Genomic DNA, 24,415 nt, shown 5'->3' with positions numbered 1-24,415 from the left:
AGGAGAAAATTTCCTGAAAAGAAAACCAATGGCTCAGGCTCTATGATCAACAATTGACAAATGCGACCTCATGAAACTAAAAAGCTCCTGTAAGGTTTAGGACAAAAATCAATAGGACAAATCAGCAACCTAAAGATGGGGGGCAGGGTGTCTTCACTAATCCTACGTCCTATAGAGGGCTAGTGACCTGTGTCTGGAGCAGAGCCTCAGCTCTGGATCCAAACACGCACAGCCCACAACCCATTTGCAGCTCAACACTCTAGGTATTCTGAAACATCCATGATCACAGGTGAGACCATAAACCGCCCTCCAATATCCAGCTTAACTGGGATTTCAGCATCCAAAGGACACAGATACCCTACCCAGCCAGAGACTTGTATGCCTTCTGCTTCACACCTGTGCCTGGAACACAGCCTCTGCTCTGGATCTCCAACAGTTCAGCCACACCCCAGTTGCAGCTCAACCTGCCACAGGTTCTGACACATACAGGATCACAAGATCACAGGATCAAAGGACAGACAAGCTCCAGTGAGAAAGAGAGAGGCCAGATAACCAGATTAAGAGAGGCAAGCATAAGACCACAAGCAACAGAAAACAACTTAACTTGACAAAATCAGAATCAAGTTCTTCAACCACAGCAAGTCATGGATAACTCAACATACTTATAAAGCAAGATGCATATCTAAATTCTCATTTCAAGAAAATGATAGAGGACTTTAAGAAAGAGGCAAAAAAAGTATATTTTTAAAGAGGCAAAAAAAGTAAACAAATAGACACACTTCAAGAGGAAACACATAGATCTCTTAAATTCAGGAGAACTCAAACAGGTGAAGGATTTGAACCAAACCATCCAGGATGTAAAAACGGAAATAAAAACATTAAAGAAAACACAAAGGGAGACAGCCCTGGAGATAGAAAACCTAGGAAAGAAAATAAGAATCACAGATGCAAAGCATCTCCAACACAATACAAGAGATAGAAGAGAGAATTTAAATGATAGAAGACATCAACACAACAGTCCAAAAAAAAAAAAAAAAAAAAAAAAAGAACCGCAAAAAGTTCCAATCTCAAAACATTCGACAAATCCAGGACAAAATGAAAAGACAAAACCTAAGAATAACAGGTATAAAAGAGAAACAGAGTGAAGATTCCCAACTCAAAGGCCCAGCAAAATCCTCAACAAAATTATAGAAGAAAATTTCCCTGACCTAAAGAAAGTGATGCCCATAAATATACAAGAAGCGTACAGAACACAAATCAGATGGGACCAGAAAAGAAATTCTTCCCTTCAAATAATAATAAAAACACCAAGTGCACAGCACAAAGAAAGTATATAAAAAGCAATAAGGGAAAATGTCAAGTAACATATAAATAAAGACCTATCAGAATTACACCAAATTACTCACTGGAAACATCCTAGGCAGATGACATACAGGCAGTAAAAGAACAAAATTGTAGCTCAAGCTATTATACCCAGAAAAACATGAGATTACCATAAATGGAGAAACCAAGGTATTCTAAGACAAAACCAAATTTAAACAATATCTTTCCATTAGTTCAGTCCTACAGAGGATAATAGAAGAAAAAGTGCAATGTAAGAAGAGAAACTACAGCCAAGGAAAAACAAGAAATTACTCTTTTTTACAACAAACCCAAAAGAAGAGAAACATAAAAACATAATTCCACCTGTGTCAACAAAAATAACAGGAAGCAACACTCATTGGTCCATAATATATCTCAACATCTATGGACTCAATTCCTCAATAAAAATGATAGATTAAAAGACAGGACACCTGAACAGGATCCAGAAATTTTCTGCATAAATACACCGCAGTTACAAAGACAGATACTACCAAAGAATGAAAGATTGCAAAACAACTTTCCAAGCAAATTGTCTCAAGAAACAAGCTGGGACAGCTATTCTAATATCCAACAAAATAGACTTTTAACCAAAGTTATCAAAAAAGATGGGGAAGGATAGTGCATACTCATTAAAGGAAAATCCAACAAGATGAACTCTCAATTCTGAATATCTATGCCCCAAATGAAAGGTTACCAACATATATAAAAATGACATTGCCAAAGCTCCAGGCACTCATTGAAACCCCCCAAAAAAATTAGTAGGAGATTTGAATACAGACTTCTGAACAGTAGACAGATCACAGAAACAGAGACACAGTGAAAGTAAAACAAGTTATGAATGAATAGATTTAACTGATATGTACAGAACATTTTACCCTAAAACAAAAGAATATAATTTCTTTGCAGAACCTCATAGTACCTTCTCAAAAATTGGCTATATAATCGGACACAAAACAAATATCAACAGATTCAACAACATTAATTTACTCCCACATATTCTACTGGACTTCCACAGAGTAAGGCTGGTCTTCAGTGGCAACAGAAACAACAGAAAGTGCACATACACATGGAGCTGAACACCTATCACTTAATGATAACTTGGTCAAGGAAGAAATAACAAAATTAAAGACATTTTAGAGTAATGAAAATGACGACACAACACATCCAAATTTATGAGACACAATGAAAGCAGTGCTAATAGAAAAACACGTGGCTTCATAAAGAAATTGGAGAAATCATACATTAGCAACTGAACAGCTTATTAGACAAAAATAAGCAAATATACCAAAGCAGAGTAGACAGAAGGAAATAATCAAACTCAGAGCTGAAATCACCCACGTAGAAACAAAGAGAACTATACACAGAATAAACAAAGCTAGGAAATGGTTCATTGAGAAAATCAACATGATATATAAACCCTTAGCCAGATTAACCAAACAGCACAGAGACAGTATACAAATTTAAAAAGTCAGGAGTGAAAAGAGATGTAACAATAGAACAGGAGGAAATTTAAAAAATAATCTGATTCTACCACAAAAGTCTATACGCAGAAAAACTGGAAAAACTGAACAAAATGGTTGATTTTCTAGACAGGCACAAGATACCAAAGCTAAAGCAGGATCAGATAAACCATCTAAACAGTGCCTTAACCTCCAAGGAAACAGAGGCATTCATTAGAAGTCTCCCAAACAAAAAAAGCCCAGGGCCAGGTGGTTTTACTGAAGAATTTTCTAAGATCTTCAAAGACAACCTAATATCAATACTTCTCAAACTAATACATAAAATAGAAACAGAAGGAAAACTACCCAATTCTTTCCATGACGCTACAGTTACACTGATACATAAGCCACCAAAAGACCCAACAAAGAAAGATAGCTACGGACAAATTTCCTTTATAAATATGGAGGCAAAAACACTCAATAAAATTCTCACAAGCTGAATCAAAAAAAAAAAAAAAAAAAAAAAACAAACAAACCATCAAACTGGTCATCCACCATGATCATATAGGATTCATTCCAGGAAAGCAGGAATGGTCCAATGTCTGGAAATTCATCAATGTAATCCACAATATAAACAAACTCAAAGAAAAAAACCACATGATCATCTCATTAGATGATGAAAAAGCCTTTGACAAAATACAAAATCCCTTCATGCTAAAAATATTAGAGAGAATAGGAATTCAAGGTCCATACCTAAATACAATAAAAGCAATATACAGCAAGCCAATAGCCAACATCAAATTAAACGGAGAGACCTCCAAAGCAGTCCCATTAATATCAGGGACAAGACTGCCCAATCTCTACCTACATAATCAATATAGTAGTTGAAGTTATAGCCAGAATAATTTGAAAACAACAAGAGTTCAAATTGATACGAATTGGGAAGGAAGATACCAAAATATCACTATTTGCAGATGATATGACAGTATACATAAGCGACCCCAAAAATTCTACCAGAGAGCTCCTACAGCTGATAAATAACTTCAGCAAGGTGGCTTGATAGAAAATTAACTCTAATTAATCAGTAGTAGCCCTCCTCTACTCAAAAGATCAAAGCACTGAGAAAGAAATTAGGGGTATACCTTTCACAATTGTCACAAATAATATAAATAAGTTGACTCTAACCCAGCAAGTGAAAAATCTGTATGAAAAGAACTTGAAATCCCTGAAGAAAGAAATCGAAGACCTCTCAAGATGGAAAGATCTCCCATGCTCATGGATTTGCAAGATTAATATAGTAAAAATGGCCATCTTACAAAAAACTATCTACAGATTAAATGCAATCCCCATCAAAATTGCAACTCAACTCTTCATAGAGTTAGAAAGAGAAATTCTCAAATTCATTTGGAATAACAAAAAACCTAGGATAGTGAAAAATATTCTCAATAATAAAAGAACTTCTGGTGGAATTACCATCCCTGACCTCAAGCTATACTATAGAACAATAGTGATAAAAAAAACTGCATGGTATTGGTAAAGTGACAGGCAAGTGGATCAGTGGAATAGAATTGAAACCCCAGAAATGAAACACACACACACACACACACACACACACACACACACACACACACACACACACACACACACATGGTCACTCGATATTTGATGAAGAAGCTAAAACCATAATGTGGAAAAAAAGACAGCATTTTGAACAAGTGGTGCAGGTTCAACTCACAGTCTACATGCAGAAGAATTCTAATTGATCCATGCTTATCTCCTTTTGCCAAACTCAAGTCCAAGTGGATCAAGGACCTCCACATAAATCCAGATAAGCTGAATCTAATAGAAAAGAACATGAGGAAGAGCCTCGAATACTTGGACACAGAGGAAATTTTCCAGAACAGAACACCAATGGCTTATGCTTTAAGATCAGTAATTGACAAATGGGACCCCATAAAAAGCTTGTGTAAGTAAAAGGACACTGTCAGTAGGACAAAAATGCAACACACATATTGGAAAAAGATATTGACCAACCTTACATCTTATAGGTTGCTAATATCCAAAATATAAAAAAAAATTCAGGGAGGTTCACTCAGAGAATCAAATAACCTATTAAAAAGTAAAGTACAGAGCTAAATAGAGAATTCTCAACCAAGGAATATCAAATGGCTGAGAAGCATTTAAAGAAAGGTTAAACATCCTTAGTCATAAGGAAAATGCAAATCAAAATGGCTCTGAGATTCCACCTCACACCAATCAGAATGGCTAAGAAAAAAATGCAGGTGACAGCAGATTTTGGCAAGAAAGTGGAGAAAGAGGAACACTTCTCCATTACTGGTGGAACTGCAAGCTGCACTTTGGTAATCAGTATGGTGGTTCCTGAGATAATTTGAAATAGTTCTACCTGAGTACTCATCTACACTACTACTGGGCATATACCAAAAAAAGTAGTCCAACATATAACAAGACACTATGTTCCTAGCAGCATTATTTATAATACCCAGAAGCTGGAAACAACCCAGTTGTCCCTCAACAAACCAAAAGAATGGATACAGAAATTGTGGTACATTTACATAATGGAGTACTACTCAGCTTTTAAAAACAATGACTTCATAAAATTTGTAGGCAAATGGATGGAACTAGAATATATCATCCTGAGTGAGATAACCCAGACACAAAACAACACACATGATATGTACTCATTGATAAGTGAATATTAGCCCAAAAGCTCACAATGCCCATTATACCACCCACATACCATATGGAATGTAAAAGGAAGGAAGACCAGGGGGTGGATGATTCAGTCCTGCATTGAGAGGGGAACAGGATGATCATGGCAGGTAGAGGGACAGGGGGACTGGTAGGGAAAGAGGAAAAGGAAGCAATAAGGGAGTCAGTAAGAGGAACTGGAGGTAAAGTGAGAGAGGTACAGGGAGTCAGGAAATTGAACAAAAATATTTAACAAGAAGGATGAGAAACTGGGGATAGCCACTGGAGTATCCCAGACACCCAGGAAATGTGAGACTCCCAGGAACCAACTGGCATGCTCTTTAGTCAAAATGTGCAGAAGAGGGGAAGATAGAACTTATAGAGACCATTTCCAGTAGATAAGCATAGACCCTGGTTGAGGAATCAGGGCTACCCACCCATCTCAAAGTTTTTAACCCAGAAATGTCCCTGTCCAAAGGAAGATCAGGGATGAAAATGGAAGCAAGGGTAATCTGGGGACTGCCCTACATAGGGATGCATCACATCTGCAGACACGAAATCTGACGTTGATGCTGTGGTCAGGAGGTGCTCACTGACAGGAAACAAGAGTAGTGGTTCTTCGGGAGGTCCAGCCAGCAACTGACCAATGCAGATGTGGATGCTTAGAGCCAACCATTAGACTGAGCTCAGGGAACCTGGTGGCAGAGATGAAGGAAGGACTGGAGGAGCAGAGGAGGATTGCAACACCGTTGGAAGAGCAGCATAAGCTGGGCTGACCACACAGTTCTCCCAGAGACTGGACTACCATCCAAGGATTGTACCTGGAGGGGTTCATCATTCCAGATACATATGCAACAGAGGATGGTCTTGCCTGCCAACAATGGAAGGGGAGGCCTTTGTTCATGTGGAAGTTTGATAGCCCAGCATAGGGGGATGCTGGAGTGGGGTGGCAAAGGGTGAGTGGCGGGGGGCACCATTATATGTGCAAAGGGGAGGGCATATGTAAGATAAGGGGTTCGTGGGGGTAATAAAGATGTAGGATATCATTTGAGATGTAAATGAATGGAATGATTAATTTTAAAAAGAGGGCTAATATCCAAAATATATAAAGAACCCAAGAAGTTTAATCTCAGAGAAACAAACAACCCAATTAAAGCATGGGGTACAGGGCTAAGCAGAATTCACAACAGAGGAATTTTAAATCAACCAGAAGCACTTAAAGAAATCTTCAAATCCTTAGTCATCAGAGAAATGCAAATCAAAAACCTGAGATTCCACCTTACACCCATCAGAATAGTTAAGATCATAAACTTACATAACAGCACATGATGGCAAGGATGTGGAGAAAGGGGAACACTTCTCCATTGCTGGTGGGATTGAAAACTGGTACAACCACTCTGCATATCAATCTGGATGTTCCTCAGAAAAAGTGAAAATAGACTTTCCTGAAGACCCACTTTGTGGCATATACTGAAAGATGCTCGACCATACCACAAAGACATATGCTCTACTTCATAGCAGCCTTATTTGTAATATCCAGAAACAGGAAACAACCCAGATTTCCCTCAAGTGAAGAATGGATTCAGAAAATATGGTTCATTTTCACAATGGAATACTACTCAGATATTAAGGAGGACATCATGAGTTTTGCAGGTAAATGGATGCAAGTAGAAATTATCATTCTGAGTAAGCTCTTACCCAAAAGGACATGCAAGGCAGATGCTCACTAATAAGTGGATATTAGCCCAAAAGGTGCAGATTACAGAAGATAGATTTCACAGAACTCAAGAACGTTAATAAACTGAAGGACCCAAGTGTGGGTGCTTCAGTCCCACTTGGGAGGGAGAAGAAAGCAATCACATTGACACAGAAAGAGGGAGGGATGTGGGTGTGAGAGGGGAAAGGGATGGTTGAATGGAAATATGCAACCTCTGGGGGTGGGAGATGTGGGGGCACTAGAATGTACCAGGGACCTGAGAGTTGAGAGACTCTCAGCATTCAAAAGGAGAAACTTTATATGAAATCCCCAACAGTGGGGGTATGGAATCCAGAAGAAAGACAGGGTATCAAATGGAGGGATAGGGTTGTCATCCCACAGTGGAAAACTCAGAATTCTTACTATCTAAAAGAACTGAAGAGACAAAAATAAAGAAGAGACTGAGGAAAAAGAGGCCCAGTGCCTGGCCCAATTTGGGATCCATCCCCAGGGGAGGTTCCAAGGCCTGACACTATTACTGATGCCATGGTGTGCTTACAGACAGGAGTCTAGCACGGTTGTTCTCTATGAGGCCCAAGAAGCAGCAGACTGAGACAGATGCAGATGCTTACATGTAACCAATGGACCAGTGTCAGGGACCCCTGTAGTTGAATTAAGAAAAGGCTAGAAGTTGAGGAGGGCGACACCACATGAATACCAGCAGTCTCAACAAATCTGGACATGAGATCTCTCAGACACTGAGTTACCAACCAGGCAGCATACACAAGCTGCTAAGAAGCCCCTGACACATATACAGCAGAGGACTCCCTGTTCTGGCCTCGGTGAGTGGAAATGCATCTAACCATCAAGAGACTTGAGGCCTCAGGGAGTAAAGAGGCCTGGTGTGGCTTGGGGATATCCTCTTGGAGACAGAGGGAGGAGGAATGGGATGAGGAACTGGTGGAGGGCACACCAGAAGGGAGATAATGGCTGGAGTGTAAAAAACAGAAAAGTAATTTAAAAATATAAATACATAAAAGTTGTATTTACCACCATAGTAACAGATTTGTCAAACAAGGACATTAGAGTTTATATTCAAAATTCATTTCCTGCTCCTATAACAAAAATACTCTGATGAAAGTAACTTAAGAGAAAAAAGAGATGGAATCTTACATAATTCATGATTCAGCCCATGCCTGAGGATTGGTGGGACACGCAATATGGAAGTTTTTCAACCTCAATTGATGTCAATGAGACAATCCCATATAAAAGCCCCCAAAGAACCAAGTAAATCTAGAAATTGTCATCTAAAGACTTTTCTTCTAGATAATTTTAGATGGTGTCTAGTTGACAATCAAAATTACTCGTTACACATACTCTCTCAATTCTTGCATTTTTCCTGTTCCCCTCAAGCCTCTTTGCTCACTTAGACAGTTTAAATGTACTTTCACATTTCATACCCAGGTATACACATATATACTCATAGAAAAATACAAAATTTTCCGAATCAATATAAAATCTAGTGATTGACAAGTTAGATAAAAACATGCAATTTATTTCCTTCTGATAATGGCATTGTTCACACTATCTTAATAAGCATTTTTACCCATTTTCTAGCAATGATATAATATTTTTCTTCTTTGTGGCAGAGCACTTTGTTAATATTAGTTTTGGTGTCATATGGCCCAAGTTGACTTAAATTCTGAAATTCTCTATATAAGCTGACCTTGGTATAATAATATTTTACAGATGTCTTAAGTACTAGGATTAGAGGCCTGTACCACATGGCCACCAAAGATTAATTTCTTAATAAATATGAAATTTTATTATTAATATATACTATATTGTATAATCTTTTCAAGTATCTATATTTTGTCTCTTACATTGTTTTCTCACCATAATTTTGGTCCACACTACAGGCTAAGCTGAAAAACTCTCAAAAGAACAGTGATATTAATTTTCATTTATGTTTCTTTCTGCCAAACTAGAGGACAAAGGAGATTTTTACTAGATTTATAGTACAAAAAAATGGCATTCAGGGTATCCTGAGAAGGAAAGTGAGACTAGGGTAGCATAGAGAGCATGATGATGACCTCTAAATAAACTGCCATTTCCTTAGTCATAGCTTGTAGAAATTTCTTCAATCCTAGCCTGATGCTTCTACCCTGCCTTTGTTATTTATGCTCCTGGAAGAAAAACACACAATGTTTATATTTAAAATAAGCCTTAAGCAAGAAAAATTCTGTACAGATACTACTTTTCTATTGATAGCCCTGAGGTACTACTTTTTTATCTAGGCTGCTCTTAACTCCAATTGGCCAGACAACAAGGCCACATTCCCTTGACTCCTAACCCATGGTGGCTTTTTTTTTCCTCCTGCTGAACTCTTCTTCCCCTCCTGGCTCTCTTCCAGCTCCAAGTCTAGGAATTCTAAACCCCACCTTTGACACTTATACCCAGCTATTGCCTGTTGGTATCTTTATTTACCAACAGAAATAACTTGGGGGTATGGTCACTTAGTGTCTTATGTGTGGACACTCTCATCTCCAGGACAACCAGGTGTTGAAGGCCTTCACTTAGCATTACTATTGATAACAAAAGATGACACTGCAACAGTTGTACAGAGATGAGTCTTCCCTCAGGGCCTAGTCTTCCCTCAGAGCCCTCTCTAGACTGGCAGACAAGGAATGGACCAATCTCTCTCTGAATTCTTGACCCTGGAAAACATAGAGTATTGGATTGAGGCAGCTGTTGAAGGTGGCCAAGGTGCTTGCTGGATTCACCAGTATGTGAATGCTTTCTGGTGTTTCCTTTTTCCAGATGTTGCCTAAAAGCATAATCAATTGAAAAGGGAACCAACAGACAAAAAAAAGGAAGCTGCTACAGAGGTGAGGCCACGTAAAGGACGGGTGTAATTCACAAAGCTGCTTCTACAGATCTTGGCAGCCATGAGTCCATAGCAGATGGCAATTAAGGACATTAGCAGGCTGAAACCAATAATAAAACTGACAATTCCTGCAGCTGTGTTCACAGTAAAGAACACTTTTAATTGCTCTTCATGGTTTGCAACCCAGGATTCAAAATTACATGTACAATACATGTTCCCTCTTGCATCTCTTACTGTAGTCAAGAAGAGAAAATGTGGCAAGGTAAGGAGCAGAGCAAATATCCAAGCTCCAACAACCACTTTCCTGGCCAGACTCACAGTTCAGTGATTCTGAGACCATACTGGATGCAGGACACAAATACACCGATCTGTAGCAATAAGAGTGATCAAGAACACACTTACAAAAAGATTTATGTGTACAATGCTGTGAGCAAATTTGCAGAGGAACCAACCAAAAAGCCATTTTCCTCTCATGATCATTGAGATGATGTGGAGTGGTAGTGTAGCCATGAAAGAGAAGTCACTCAGAGCCAAGTTCATATAAGAGATGCTTTTCACAGTGTGGGTCATCCTGAACCCAGCCACCCAAATCACAAGCCCATTACCTAGCACACCAAGGATAAAGGTTATGGAGAGGACTATGACTAGGATGATCCATAGAACTGTGGAGCTGGTAGATTCATAGAACAACACTTCTGATCCATTCCATCTTGTCAGCACCTGAAACAGTTCAACAAGGAGAGTTTCTCAGATGTGGGTGTAATTTATAGCACTGTCTCTCAGATCCTGCATCAACTTCTACATTATAAAGGTAATAGAGTAAACCTGGTCCTTTACTGAATGTTTATTATGGAAAGCTTATGTCTATAGATTATGAAAGAGAAAGAGCTCTTCTCAAACTAATTATAAAAAGTATCATAAGCACCCATGTCTCACCACTGATGTTGAGCTATGGGAGGACAGGAAGCAGAATGTGGGCAGACATGAGTTTACCATGGGGAACAGAGCAGTAGACTGATTAGATTCTTCCCTGGCCAAGGTATCAGTTATTTTCTTTCTCAAAGAAGACAATTCAGTGGAAAGATGCAAACACTTTAAATGGGTTTATTTGCAAACAAACCATTAAGGAGTACATAGGGGTATTGGAGTATGTTTACAAATGATTATAGATGACGTCTTTTTAAATCTAGATGTAATATTGTTATCATTGCTGTGGGATTTGTCTTTGTCTGTTGGACTGTTTTTCCTTCTAGGTAAACTCTGTTAAAAGAAGAAAGTGCTTAGTGAAGACCATAAATTCCTTAAAATTTTGATTGATCCAATAATTCTGATACTATATTGTGAGTTTCAAAGAGAATTTTTATAAAGATTATGAGGAATCTGCTCCATTCACAAGCTAAAGTTTGTTTTACTTAACCCAAATCATAATATACCATACTTCCTTTATGTGTACCTGCATGTGTGTCAGTGTCTGTGGATGTAAATATATATTCATGTTTGGGCACAATGTTTTAAATGTCAGTGTAAAACCTCAACTGGCATTATTCAGGTGCCAAACATTTTGGATTTTAGGACAGACTTCTGTAACTGACTTGGAACTTAACTGAGTAAGCTATCTGATGGGACAAGGCACAGCAGATATTTCTTTATATCTGCCTCCCCAAAATGTTTCTACAAGAGCTGCTCTATCTCTATTTTTCAGGTTTTTATTTCTGTAAGGCAAGCCTTTTCTCAAGGGAGCTTGGCCCAGAGCCTGAGACTTCCTTTGTACAGTATGTCTTACCATCATAGTTCCTGATGATTTCACAGGGTAGGAGTAAAAATAAGATTATAATGAAGCCAAAATTCAGACCTTACACTAGTGTGTCTGTGTAGCAACAAGATTTTTTTTTAGCATTTTAGATAATTATGTGAAGAGTTCAACTGTGGCTTCAAAGGAGGTTAAAACAAAGGGGAATTCAAGAAACAACTACCAAGACAAAGTGACAAATAAGCTAATATCCAACTTCTTGCTAAGCTCATATCAGATTTAAATCTAATTCTGCCCATGACAAAAGCACTTATAATGATATTCACCTTTCTGACCTAGGTTCATACATCTTCTATCAGCTTCCGCATATTTTATAGATAATATTTCTCTTAATGTAAGGCATTGGTTTGAATCTAGACTTCACAGAAATTGTGAGCAGTTACTACAACTGTTTGAAATTTTTGATAATGTGTGCTTCCCTGTAGTTTTGCAAGGGCAAGAAATCAGGGAATCCCATCTCTACCTTCAAGCTAATCTCTTCCAAGGTTCTTTCTTGAGATGAAACTCTAAATGATTAGTAAACTAAGTGTCACCATGTCTGCATACTTAGTATTATGCAGGATGGAGTGTGAGACCTAATGAGTTTTGGGAGAAATCAGGGGCCTCTCCTTAAACTGCATTCATTTTGTAAGAACTATATATGATATTGCTGGTTATTTTACTCCAAAAGATTTTATTACTTCCAATTTTTATATGAGTAAATTGGTGTTTTTGAGTAATTGTAAAACCTAGAGGAGGCTATTTGAATTTTGTTTTAAATCAACTTGTTTTTATATCTGAGTACTTTACCACACCAAATGTGACAGATTAATACCACACCTTAAATGCCCCACCTACAATAGCAGTATAATTAATCTGTGTCAAGCAATCCAGTTTTTTCTAGGAAAAGCTAGAGAGTGCTGGGAGAGAAAAATGGAAATCATTGGAGAGCAGCTCTTGAACTCTTCTAAGACTAGGAAATGGAGAGACTTCTAGGAGGCTATGCCGGTAATCTTGGCAGAAACTCCTAGCAGCTGGAGATAATGGAAACTTAAGCGGAAATCTCCAGTAGACTTCGGATGAAGGGAGGTGAACATCAACCAACCTACATAACTTTTGACTCAAAATTTGTCCTGCCTACAAGATGAGCAGGGATAAAAATGTAGCAGACATTAAGGTAAAGGCCAATCAACAACTTGTCCAACAAGAGACTAATCCCACAAGAAAGAGCAAACCCCTGATACTTTTGACAATATATTGCTATACTTGCAGACAGGGGCCTAGCATAAGTCTCACCAGAGAGGCTCCATCCACCAGCAGATTGAAACAGAGGTAGGCATCTGTGGAAGAGCTGGTATATGATTGAGTGACCCTGAAGTGTTAGGGACATCAAAAGAAAACCTACAGAGTCAACTTTCCTGGGCCCATGGGGGCACACAGAGACTGAACCATTAACCAAAGAACATGCAAGAACCGGACCTAGCTCCAATATACATTTGTACTGGATATGCAGCTTGAACTATATGTAAGTCCCCTAACAATTGGAGCAGGTATCTATCTCTAATTCTGCCTGTCATTCCGTCTTCTTCCCCTAGCTCTACAGCCAGGTTAGGTGTTAGCAGAAGATGTGCTTAGTCCAGCTGCAAAATGATGTCCCAGGGTTGGGTGGTACACCAGGGAGGCTTCCCTTTTCTGAGGAGATCAGGAAGGAGTAGAGGGAGAGGGATATGTGAGGGTGGTACTGAAGAAGCGGAGACAGGGGAGCTGTGATCAGTATGTAGAATGAATGAATTAATTAATTAATTAATGAATGAATGAGAAATAGATTGTTCTGTTGTTAATGGAGTGCTTGACTGTGCAAGTTACAGGTTCTAAAGGTACTAGATCTAAAACTAATGCATCCATTTCATTTGATGCATATCTGTATCCAATATCCTACATTAAGTAATCCTGAAATATGCTTAATACCAAGTGTGGGTGGTACAGCATCCACAGGTACTTATGTTTTAAATTTATTACTTAATTACTTTTTTGTTTCAGTGCATGAGTTTATATGGGCCATATGCATACAAACACATAAAGGCATAATTAATTTAAAAATATTACCTCCTGGAAAGAAAAGGGAACATTATGGGTCTTATAATAAGTAGCACATAAGTCTCAAGTGGCCGTGAATGTGAAAACATGCCGAGGATCCCTGCAAGGTTTGTAAAAAAAAAAAAAAAAACTAGGAAACATGATACATAAGTCCTAGAGGAATCTATCTGATCTGCCAAATTGCCCTTGTATAAGTCATGCAAAGATGCAGCTATCATTAATTATCACACAGGTTGGGTTGCGTTTTTAGTGATGAACTGACTTTGACTAATCTCTATTAGTAAAGGAGACGTATCATTCATCCTCCTGAACGTAACCCCACCCAACTCATTGGTTTAGCAATGCAGACTTCTATATGATCATTAATTTTGTCTCTTATTGGTTTTCTCTGTGTGACTAAGGAATATTTGTGTTATACATGCTTAGTTAAAATGTGAAAGAACACTAGCTGAACCACATACTCATTGCATAATCTTCAAGACTCTCTGATATTTTATCTAATTTATGGTCCTCAAAAAGGTAGAAATCACTGAAGTAAAGCTAAGTAGATTTGTTTTCTAAGCTTGGCATAAGAAAACACAATGCACTGTTATCTTATGTCATAGGGATTATTGTGTCAGTTCTGTGTATTGAAAGCCCAAGATGAAGATGTTATCTTCTCTGAGGACTTTTTAACTGACATATATGTGGTTATCATCTTCATCTATCCACACACAGTCTTCCTTGTGAATATAAATAGCTGGAGTTTTTCTTTATTTGCAGAAGGATACCACCTACACTCTGCTTCCAAATAGTCCCACCCTGCCTTACAACCAGATCTCATTATCACTGATATCTATAGAGTTGTATCTTTGGCTCTTACCACAGAACAAGAAAAGTGTTTAGGATCTTTAGTTACTAGAAATACTCCTTCCTGCTCCCCACACTTTTTAAGACAGGTGGTAATGGTTTAGTTTTGACACCATTGTAAATAATATGATCTTTCATTTTCTGTTTCCTGGTTTCAGTTCTGTCTCCTATTTCTCCTTTTGGAGGCATATTTTCCTGAAACTGGTAGAATCAGACCACTTATTCGAGGAGAATATACTTATAGCTATCCATAAGAGGGTCTAGAGATTTCAAAAGCACAAGTTAAAGCTTCATCCTGGAGGTGGCAGAATTTTGCCTGATTTTACTCAGGAGACAGGAGACAGAAAGACTGACATAAGCTGCAGAAGTCTATAGTTGTAGCTCACTTACTAGCTACAGGGCGTGTCTCAATATTGCAGAGATTGCTCAGCATAGCCCAAAGAAGTGTGGTGGCACCTGATAACCTGACCATTAGGAAGATGGATGGGTTGCATGGAAAAAAATCGAGGCTGTATATGACCAGGTTGAAGCAGAGACTCAAAAGTTTTAAGTAAAATTCAAGAATACTTTTTTCTTCTAAGTCTCATGAAAAGATAAGAGAAGTAAAATATTAAGACTCTGAGAACACAGGCCCACACTATTTCACATTGTCTGTCCAGGACTCCCCTATGCTTCCTCCAAATCACTAGTCCTTCCTGCTTTCCACTCTCAAATCCTGAGTTTCTTCTGCCATCACAATGTTGTTGAAAACTAGTCAATTTGATATTAACTAGAATCTGAAGATTGAGAGAATGTGTTTCAGTGTTTAGCAAGTTAAATGGGATCTATAAACTCTGGCCAACTTCATTGCTTTTCTTGTGAAATCATATTCTTTCTCCCTATAACCTACTGTAGAGCCCTATCTCAGACTTCTGCTATTATATGATTATCTTGCCAGCTCTAGACTCTCATTCAATCAGTAAACACAGTAGTTACTTCAGAAATTCTTGAGAAGAAACAGGCCTCAGCCTACCTCTGTTTTTTGTGGAATTGGGGAGAATAGAAAGTTTAATTGTAACATGAAACATATTTGTCAATTTTATTATTCACTAGAGTAGATAATTTAAAGAAATAACTAATCACAGGACTATAAAAATAATTCTGTTTAAAGAGCAATTTACTTACACAAGCTATAACCTATATTTGATACTCAACACTGCATAAATCACGCATGGTATTTGTTACAGGACTATAATCTCAGAGCTAGGAAAGTAGAGGAAAGAATGTCAAAATTTCAGTAGTGTCCTTGGTAATATTGAAGCCACCTCTTTCTACATGTGACATTTTCAGAATTAAAAACATAAAACAAACAAAAAAGAACAATCAAAAGTGTAGGGGGAAAGAAGATATGGAGGAGGAGGAAGAGGAGAAAAGAAATCTGGCAAGTTACTTCCTTGTACTTGGGAAGCACATGTAGAAGATCTGTTACAAGACTGGCTTCGACTATACAGATAGATATATATCTAGACAAACCAGGACTACATTATATAGTGGAATCCTGTAACAAAATGTCAAATAACTTTAATATCTTATTTTGTTAAATATTTGTCTAGCTTTATATAGCCAAATTATCATTCTTGTCATGTAGTGGAAACAAGATTATTAATGAGATACACCACATTAATTTATTAACATTATGACTTTGAAATTTCATATGTATTTGTATACTTTATCTACTCAATTTATACTAGCTCCTTTGTGAAATTTCTCACAAGCAGAAATTGGATGGTAGAGCAGATGAGAAAGAGACATTTGTTGTAATTTCATTTTATCCCTAAATCTAGCAGTTAATTTGAATGTTCAATGTCGGCTTCTTTATGTGCACAATAAACATTGTAAAATTACTATCATTGTTTAGTACATGCTACATGTCTAGTGAACAGAATATGTGCAAAAGGAAATCTCCAGAATAGAAACTGGAGAACGTGGCATATATAAACACTATAGTGAATAATTTGATACTTTGGGAGCTCTTTCCCACTGTCTCTGTCTCTGTCTCTCTCTGTGTCTCTGTCCCTATCTCTGTCTCTCTGTCTGTCCCTGTCTCTGTCTCTATGTCTTTCTTTGTCTCTCCCTCTCTCCTCTCTCTCTCTCTCTCTCTCTCTCTCTCTCTCTCTCTCTCTCTCTCTCCCTCTCTCCTCTCTCTCTCTCTCTCTCTGTCTCTCTCTCTCTCTCTCTCTCTCTGTCTTTCAGTATTGTGTATGCTAACCAACTACACTTCTGCATGTGAACTGCCATGACCAGGTGGTACAGCATTAAAGCAAAATTATTTTTTTCCCTCACAACAGTCACCAACTGACAAGAACTATTCAGATAGAGCTGGATCTTTGTACCCACATCTTCTGTCCTGTGCTGGGATTTTGTCTGCCTTGAGCCTGTGCAGGTCTTTTATATACTGTCTCAATGGTTGTAAACTCACATGTGCTCTGCATTCTGATCCCTGCAATCCACATTACATATGTAATCAAATACATACCAATCCACATGAATTCACAAGAACACACAAAAGTCCTACTGAATACAGCTGCCTGTAAATGTTGAGGCCTATAAATTCAAACTCTAATATGCAGGTGTTTCAGTGACTGAGAAGAAGGAGGATGAGTTCATTGTCATTTTTAACTACATGGTATGTTAAAGGTCTATATCATCTATATAATCAAACCCCCATACTTAAAAATGGAAACAATATAGCACTGGAGTTATACTTTCATGTGAGAGCTCTAAAATGAGCAAATGCCTGATTTTGATCCACTGAAGTATTGCCTCTCCAATAGGTCTGGCATGATGAACCATACATGGTTATGCTATATATTGTCTCCTCTTAGAATGATAAGAAAGGTTTAGTGAGAGTTTGAGGGCAGCCTGGGCTGTGTATTTACGTTCTTCTACAGGCGAATAATAATTTATAGTTTCCAAAAATGTTTTGTGCCCAACCTGACCTCTATGGTTCTGTAACTTCTCCAAAGGTAAAAAAATCAAACAGGAAAACAGATGAATAATGCTAATAAAGAGGACAAATTTATATGCAAATAGATATATATAGATATATATAGGCCTTCAACATGAGACTGAAACCCCCCATAACACTCAATAAATATCACACAAATCATTTTGTAATTGCTATGCTGTACATATGTGGTATATCTTACACGTTTTAGACATACACATATCAGGTGATGACCACTGAGAATGGGTTCAGTAGTGATATCAGAAGTCTTTACTTCAAACCATGAACAGAAAATTGGTATGTAGCTATTTTGGAACATCAGATTTAGACAGACTCAAAGACAGACTCTCAGACCAAAGGACTGAGAGTGCAATAACATGTTGTCAGAAATGTATTGACATTTTGCATCAAGTAGTGAGACTCAAAAATTGCAATGCTAAGTGAAAGAGTAGATTTTCTAAAAATAAAACAAAATGAAACTGCCTGTGAGGAGCAGAAGAGACTGAATGGCTATAGTCTCAGAGGATTCTAGAAGATACTGAATATGTGGGAATGCCTCACCCTCTGATGGTGTCTTTAGAAAAGAAGAACTATTTAGATACTGGCATTCACCATGAGTTCTATCAATATAAAATTTGAGTCTTCATAATTTTTCATCTGCCGTCAGATGTACTTGACACTTGAGAAGAGCAGAGCCCATAATCCTGCATCTTGGTAGAATTCTGCATATGGTGAAAGTCTTCAATATGTATTGGCCCTAAGATGTTCATCAGCAAGCTGGATATCCAATATAAAAAGCAGGAGAGACTGATCTTCCAAGCTTGGCTTTTGATCCCCATCCATCTAGACACTCTCAGACTGATGACTATTGCCTGAAAATTACTCAAGAGGCAAGTGGCATGTAGAGAAAGATGTTGACCCACTCTGTGCATATATAAGGCAACATTATACCCATGGCTTCCCAGAATGTGTGTTATTCCACAGAGATATATAATATAGGAAATCACCTTGAGTAGAAGAATCAAGGCATTTCCTACAGCTATGTTGGTAAGTATGAGGTGGATGAGCCATGGTGCTTGGATAATAAAGTACATGAACTCATAGACTACAAGAACAAAGGCATTCCCCAACACCCTAACCCCAGTCTGTACTAAGAAAAGTAATAATCTAAGAATAAAATCTCCAAAACCCATTATCCCAGGAACAAAGAAAATGGTTGTAGAATGGCTGGAAAATTATGGATGTATACCTTAGTTTAGATTTTTCAAAATTGTCTTGGTTCTGATAGAAAATTCAGTTCCTTCATGAACTTCCCTTTCTAAAGACAGTGACTGTATTAAAGAGTATTCTACACCAATGAGCTCAAAATTGACATATATGCAGATGAGACAATGTGTGCACATATGCTCATTCAATCAAATGAGGTGACTCAAAATTCTGTTTTCCATATTCTTCATTGCATATCCAGAACATCATCCTCAAAGAAAAGTATGATTCACATTAAGGAAGGTTTGCAGGTATCATTGTATGACAGAACAGACTTACTCAAATTAATATACCTGGGTCACTTTTTAAGGCTTCAGAGCCTTGTGTAGGCAGCACAAACTATGCAAATAAAGAAATTTAAAATACTTGAACTGGCAGCACAAGTGTCTGATCCCAGTACTCTAGAAGCAGGCACTGACAGATTTCTTTGAGGTTGTTCCGAATTTTGTAGAGTTCATTTCAGGCCAGTAACCAGCATTTCAAGGGAAAACCCTGTCTCAAACAAAACAATATAAATAAATAATTAAATAAATAAATAAATAAATAAACAAACAAACAAATAAATGGAGTCATGGAGTCATAAATTAAAGAAATAAATGTTTAGTGATCCATACATAGAGATGATACAATAATATGAACAAATTATAACTGACTTAATATTTTTTCAAATTATTAGTAATTCCATAAATTTCATGCATAGTGAAATTACTATAGATATACAGCAAAAGGAATTAATCTGTTCTTTTCTTCTCTTTGCGATTATCCCCCTTTTCTGAAGCAAACTTTCGCTTATTTAAATCTTTAAAATTTTGGTCATATCGTCATAAAACAGATGTTGTAAAACCAAATGAAATGAAGTATTTACATTTAAATTAGTCTCTTATAATTTTTGACAGTTAAAATTAAGCTTTAGTTCACAGCTCACGGGTCAAGATATTATGCTGCAAAAATAAATTAAGAAAACAAGATATTTTGAGCATGGTAGCACACCTTTTCTGCAAGCACTTGGGAAGAAGATCCAGTGGTTTTTTGAGAATTCAAGGTCACCCTGGTCTACATGGCTAGTTACAGGCCAGCCAAGTTTACATAGTTAGACACTTTGGGGATGACTGGACCCAGAGGAAAGAGGTAAGAACAGATAAACAAGCAGAGGCTGCATGGTTCCGTGTTTAAGAGTTTGCTTTTCTTGTAGAGGACACTGGTTCTGTGCTTAACACCCATATCATGGAACTCACCATTTCTTTAATATTTCTTTCTTTAATTTATGGCATGACTCAATTTATTTGTTTATTTATTTATGTGGTAATTGAAAGGGCATTTAACTTAGCACTCCAGGTTGTAATGTGTCTGTTTCACTTGGTTTGACATAGAGGAAAGGTTTCTGTCATCCATGCTATTAGATGGGTTTAATCTCTCTCAGCTAGTTTTCCATATTTTTTTCTGTAGAAAACAAAGCAATCTAAGTAAGAGATAAGTAGGACAAAACTAGCAAACAGAACGTTGTAACCATTAAGTGTTAAGTGAGTTGTTACTTAGAAAGCAGGGAAAAAACAGAGAACAGATAGAACAGAAAGGCAGAAGTTAAATATAAATGTGAGTCTCATCAAAATACTATACATAGAAAGTAGATTTTCTGGATCTCTGAATGTGGCTCAGATGGTAGAATGCTTAAAATTTTACATGGCATATGTGAATGCCTTGGTTGAATTCACAGCTCTGCATGAATTAGCTGTGGTGAAACATGTTTGTAACCTCAATACTTAGGAGAAAGATATAGGATAATCAAAGTTCAGAGTGATTGGACTGTACACTGTTAGATTGAGGTCAGTCTAGATTGCCTGATACCAACTTAAATGCAAAACAAACATACATCATCTCACAATCCCTAACACATTTGTGACCTATTTGCCCAGTAAAAATAGCTTAGAGCTATGTCAGTAAAGCAATAAATGATTGAAATTTTATTTCTGTCATGTTGGGTTTTGCATGAGTTCAGAACTCTCAAGATGTTTCAGACCGAATGTTCAGGACAAATAATAAGCATATCATATTTTCTATTTTTATATTTATTTTGATTGTGGATGTGAACTCGATAGCAACAAAAAAGCACTCACTAGTTTCCCTGTGACTGGGTGATGGTAAGAAACTATATTACAGAGCAGTAAGAATATTGGAAGATACTCTGGATATACTCATAATCTCAACTGTAAAATATGTGTGTATGAATATTTGCAGCACACTAAAATTATCTACTTTAAACTCAAGTAAATTGTGTGTGATTACTAACATTTCAACACAGCTATATGACAAAGAGAATATGCAAATCCAAGTTGAAGTGAAAAGTTTTTAGAATCTACAGCTACTAGTTTACAAGGTATGATGTGATATCACCTGACACCTGTTGCTTTCTCCTGTTTACCTTTCCTCTAACAAGTTAAGTCCCCCTTTTCATATGCAAGAGTACGGTTTAAGTTACTATTCTTTTTGCTTCTCTGTGGCTTTTACAGTAAAAAAATGTGTGGATTTCTAAGACAGAATCTACAAAATAGGATCAGGTTGGTTACGAGGTGGAATCTGAAGTGGACTACATGTTCTCTGAAGTGTGCTGGAGTCAGCTATGGAAATTCAACATTACATTTTGGAAGAAACTAGCTATGTGATAGCAATGTCACTGTTTACATGCGAGGGTTAGATGATTTCGTACCTTTTGTTTTATGTGTTTAGAATATATGACAGATACATTATTGAGAGCCTCTTCATCCAACTGTTCATAGAACCCAATTCAAAATTTTCAAAACTTTTGTCTTGGCTCCAGAAGCTGGGGCTTTATTCAATGTTACTTAAAATTTGTATGTTTCTGTACGGAGATGAGTGTGAGTAGATTCTGTTACCCCATGTTTACTCACAAGTACTAGGTGAAAGTAAACCTAGATATATATGTGTATGTGCCTCTGTGTGTGTTTATGTGTTTTTCTTTGTGTCTGTGTAGAGCAGGTACCATAATTCTACACTCTTTTTTTTTCTGGTTCTTTTTTTTTTTCCGGAGCTGGGGACCGAACCCAGGGCCTTGCGCTTCCCAGGCAAGCGCTCTACCACTGAGCTAAATCCCCAGCCCCATAATTCTACACTCTTAACATGCACCCTAAACTATCTTGTGAATCTATTCTCCAGCTGCTATATTAAGAGAATAGTGAATCTAGAATACTGAAAGCCTCATGCCCAGGATAAGTGTGCTGGCAAGATATCCTGATTTCTCTGGATCATCTTGCCTGCTGTATTTCACACTTTCATCTTTCTATCAACAGAGAATCAGTAAATTACAGAGGTGAAGCTATCCTGAAGTTTTTGAGATATCTGCTGTTCTATCCAACCCCTTTCATGATCTCCCTCATAGTCATCCTCATACCTGACTGGAAATTGAATTAAAAGGAATCACTCACCAGGGTGGAGCTCTGCTGCTGAAACAGGGTCAGGATTGTGGCCCTCTGTAAACTCAGGTAATCTCCAGCCAAAGCAGTTATAGATCCTGAGGATCCCTGAATTCAACTCTCCATCTGGAGCTGCAATTACCTTGTCACCTGCTGAGCACTGGCACCTTGTGCAAAGGGACCATGATGCACCTGTGAACAAGCTGTAAATCTAGTTCCAGAACAAGTCAGCAGGTCCCGGGGATTGTTAGATATGTAAACTTCCCTGGGTCCTAGAAAATGCTTCTTTTCAAATACAGAAAAGAGTTAATAAGTGGGTCAGTTATACCATTGGCATGGTTTCCTCACCATCATAGACATGACAGATGTGTGCTTTTGTTTCAAAATAAGGATCTAAAGGCTACTATGAAAAGAGATGTATGAATACTAGCAAGGCTTTGACATATGCTAACCTCACAATATCTGGCAATCTTTGGAAAGCCTATTCCACTTGCCTTCTAAAATTTGAAATTTTGGAACATCATGGATCCAAGACATCAAGGAGGACAAAAGGACTTCCTATTCTACTTCTGAATCCATTTCACTCTTCTCACTTAGTTTCTTATTTGAATAGTTTTAATTCAGAACCAGAACAATTTTGACTGAGGCAAAGGATCAGTAGGAAGTGCTGTTGCAATAGAAGCATGAGGACCTGAATTCACAACCTCAAATCCCACATAAGAATCCTTCCACAAGAATAAGTATATGTATCTCTCAGTGTTCTGAAATTCAGGTTGGAAGCCATGACCAAAGAATTCCCTTGGGATGGTAGTTTAGTCCCTGGGAGATCTGTGAAATCTGGTTGTTTATATTTTGTTCTTCTCATAAGGTTGCAAACCCCTTCAGCTACTTTATTCCTTTTTCTTATATTTTTGGTTGTGAGCCTAGCCTTTAACGGCTGAGCCATCTCTCCAGCCCCTTTATTCCTTTTTCTAACCCTCCACTGGAGACCCTGTTCTCAGTTCAATAGTTGGCTGCAAGTATACTCCTCAGTATTTGTAAGATTCTGTCAGAGCCTTTGAGCAAACAGCTATATCAGGCTCTGGTCAGCATGCACTTCTTGCCATCCACAATATCATCTGGGTTTGGTGATTGTATATGGGACACATCCCCATGTGGATCAGTCTCTGAATGCCCTTTCAGTCTACCGCTACAAACTCTGTCTCCCTAATTCCTCCTGTGACTATTTTTGTTCCCCCTTCTAAGAAGGACTGAAGCATCTGCACTTTGAACTTCTTCCTTTTTTTCTCCATCTTTATTAACTTGGGTATTTCTTATTTACATTTTGATTGTTATTCCCTTTCCCAGTTTCCAGGCAACATCCTCCTAACCCCTCTGCCACCACTTCTACATGGGTGTTCCCCTCCCGATCCTCCCCCCATTACTGGCCTCCAATCAAAAATCCCATTCAGTGGGGATTCAGAATAGCAGGACCCTTCCATTGAAGCCCTTACTAGGCTATTCATTCCTACCCATGCAGTTGGAGCCTAGGATCACTCCATGTATAGTCTTTGGGTAGTGGCTTAGTCCCTGGAAGCTCTAGTTGGTTGGCATTGTTGTTCATATGGTGTCTCAAGCCCCTTAAAGCTCTTCCAGTCCTTTCCCTGATTCCTTCAACAGGGGTCCAACTCTCAGTTCAGAGGTTTGCTGCTGGTATACACCTAGGTATTTGCTGTATTCTGGGTGTGTCTCTCAGGAGAGATCTACATCCGGCTCCTGTCGGTCTGCACTTCTTTGCTTCATCCATCTTATCTAATTAGGTGGCTGAATATGTATGTGCCACATGTGGGGCAAGTTCTGAATGGGTGTTCCTTCTGCCTCTGTTCTAAACTTTGCCTCCCTATTCCCTGCCAAGGGTATTCTTGTTC

At 38.0% G+C, this 24,415-nt stretch overlaps 2 pseudogenes; both read right to left on the bottom strand.

The window, feature by feature from the left end:
* Window positions 1–9,851: 9,851 nt before the first annotated feature.
* Fpr2-ps4 (formyl peptide receptor 2, pseudogene 4) overlaps window positions 9,852–24,415 on the bottom strand; it is a 48,129-nt pseudogene continuing 33,565 nt past the window's right edge.
* On the bottom strand, window positions 18,149–19,007 carry Vom1r-ps4 (vomeronasal 1 receptor pseudogene 4; annotated as a pseudogene).

The sequence above is a fragment of the Rattus norvegicus genome, chromosome 1 (assembly GCF_036323735.1).
Source record: "Rattus norvegicus strain BN/NHsdMcwi chromosome 1, GRCr8, whole genome shotgun sequence".
Classification (NCBI taxonomy): Eukaryota; Metazoa; Chordata; class Mammalia; order Rodentia; family Muridae; genus Rattus; species Rattus norvegicus.
Note: the sequence above shows the minus strand (reverse complement) of the source record. Positions and strands in the feature narration are given on the sequence as shown.